General features: G+C 45.2%; 1 pseudogene; it reads right to left on the bottom strand.

Annotated features, from left to right (window-relative positions):
• Positions 1-612: 612 nt before the first annotated feature.
• Positions 613-1,553, bottom strand: LOC103075995 (olfactory receptor 9I1-like; annotated as a pseudogene).
• Positions 1,554-2,786: the final 1,233 nt, after the last annotated feature.

Here is a 2,786-nt window from a genome sequence, read left to right as displayed (position 1 = left end):
AACCACTTGGGAAGACGTAAGTGGAAGAGTAGCTAAAAGGAAGCACCTCTCCCTCTACAACTCTAATCTGTACCCATTGGAAATTCCACTGGGTTCACAGTTCTTTTCATTACCTTCCTCATAATGAGTTGGCAGGTTATCCATATCATAAGAAAACCCCTTATTCTTTCATTAGTATGATTCCCAGCTATGATCTTCCATAAAGAGTAAAAGTCAATATTAATGAGCACAGAGACAAAAAGGATTAAAAAGGGGAAACTGGAAAACTCAAGCCTGGTTGAGTTGGGGAATGGGAGGTTGGATATGGTGGCCGGTTTACTATGACTATGCTATCTTTTAGCTCTGTGATATCAGAGAGTAGCACTCTGGCCCTGAGGTTTTGGCGGATGGACTAAAGAGGAAGAGGGGAAGAAAAGGGAGGCAGAGGGAGCCATCCAAAAAATGTCACCAAACTTACAGTTTTCCTTGCAGAGCTGGTAGTTCTTGCTCACTTCTCAGGTGCCAGCGAAAGGTATCTACCGTTCATTCTTGAGGGCAAGCACCATATGGTATTGATGCATATCAGAGTCTGAAGATCTGGGGAGAATATGGGTCAGGATGAAGGACCCTCATCTAAGCTACATCCCTCAGGAACTGGATTTTACAAATGACTTTTCTGATTGCAGCTTTTACGTCTTTGTTCCTCAAACTGTAGATCAAAGGGTTCAGCATGGGGATGACCACAGTGTAAAAGACAGACACAGTCTTGTCCTTCTCTGGGGATTTGTCTGAGTTGCTTCTCTGCTACATGAAGGCAAGTGTCCCGAAGAAGAGAACAACAGAGGTGCAGGTGGAGAAGTTCTTGGCTCTCCCACCAGCAGACTTCACTCTCAGGATTGTTCTGATGATGAGCACGTAGGAGACCAGAATGATCATGACATTGGCCAGGAACATGAGTTTGGCAAAAAAGAGGATGACAGTCTCACTTTGTGTCATGCTGCTGTAGGCAAGCTTCAGCAGTGGTGGGAGATCGCAGAAGTTGATCTGACTGTCGTAACAGGAGGAGAGGGTAAAGATGCACATGGTATGCAGGATGGCCCCCGATACCCCACAGACATAGGCCCGGCCAAAAAGCCCCTACAGATGCCCCAAGTGATTGCTACGTTATAGAGCAATGGGTTGCTAATGGCAACAAAGCGGTCATAGGCCATTACTGCCAGCAGGTAACGCTCTGTGCCTGCACAGATGGTGAAGGAAAAGAACTGGGCTGCACATCAGCCACAGGAGATGACCGTTTTGCTTGTGGTCAGTGTGGCTGGGACCTGAAGGGTGATGACCGAGGTATAGCAGGCATCTGGCAGGGCAAGATGGCTCAGGAATAAGTATACTGGGGTGTGGAGTTGAGTGTCCATTTGCATTAGAATAAACGTTCCCACATTTCCCAGATGGGTGACTAGATAGAAGACGAGAAGTATCAGGAAGAGTGGAACGGCCGGTTCAGGGTGACATGTGAAACCCACAAGAATGAACTCTGTCACAGTGGTGAGATTTCTTTTGGCCATAGGCTCCACATGGCTGGGTGGCCTGAGGAGAATGGAAGTAGAGATTCCAGGGCTGGAGGTCTTTGTCTTCCTCAGTGTCAGACCTTAGGTGAAAACCTCAGACATTTTTCTGCTCAGAGAGAGAAGAGAATGTTATCATTTTAAGAATCTACAACTGGCAGTGACTGTGGAGAGTGTTTGCCTATCTCTGCATCCCTCCTGAAAATGGACATTGGGTAGGTATTTCTTCAGGTTCACTTGCTTATTGTCTGTGACTTTCTTTCAGAACAGAGAACTTTAGACTATCAAGGCTGGAAGGGACCAATCTGGAGTCTCTCTCTTCTAGAATATTCCCAACAAATTGTCATGTAGCCCAGGTGTACACCAGGGCTGACACATATGGATTCTAAGGCTGTGCCCTGTTAACTCCTGGCAGGGCCATATGTATAGACTGTGATGTGAACGATGCCTCCAGAGTGGTCAGATGCAGAATCCTGTGTTACATGACGGGAACTTTCTGGGCACTCTACCTTTGGAACATTCTCCCTGTTGGGAAAGCCACAGTGCTCTTTCTGTATCTTCTTTTTTTAATTTATTTTAATTTATTTATTTTTTACATCTTTATTGGAGTATAATTGCTTTACAATGGTGTGTTAGTTTCTGCTTTATAACAAAGTGAATCAGTTATACATATACATATGTTCCCATATCTCTTCCCTCTTGCATCTCCCTCCCTCCCACCCTCCCTATCCCACTCCTCCAGGTGATCACAAAGCACGGAGCTGATCTCCCTGTGCTATGTGGCTGCTTCCCACTAGCTATCTACCTTACGTTTGGTAGTGTATATATGTCCATGCCACTCTCTCGCTTTGTCACAGCTCACCCTTCCCCCTCCCCGTATCCTCAAGTCCCTTCTCTAGTAGGTCTGTGTCTTTATTCCCGTCTTACTCCTAGGTTCTTCATGACATTTTTTTTTTTCTTTCTGTATCTTCTACACATTAGTATTATGCTCGATTCTGCACGTTGAGTAAAACCCCTCTCTCCCAAGACAGTTATTATACCTACTCGTATCTAGTCTCCTATTCTCCAAGTCAAACATTTCCAGTCATTTCAGCAACTCCTGGTGAGCCCTTTCATAATCCATTTCTGCAAGGTTATCGTCTGTCTTGGATCTCTTTCTTGAGGGTCCTTGAGAGAAAGTGATTCTGTGAAAACCATTAGATTTATGGAGCCCTTATTCTGTGTTGGACATTTCCACATTAATTG

The sequence above is a fragment of the Lipotes vexillifer genome, unplaced genomic scaffold (genome assembly GCF_000442215.2).
Source record: "Lipotes vexillifer unplaced genomic scaffold, Lipotes_vexillifer_v1.1 scaffold977, whole genome shotgun sequence".
Taxonomy (NCBI): Eukaryota; Metazoa; Chordata; class Mammalia; order Artiodactyla; family Lipotidae; genus Lipotes; species Lipotes vexillifer.
This window is presented reverse-complemented; position numbering and strand designations above follow the sequence as displayed.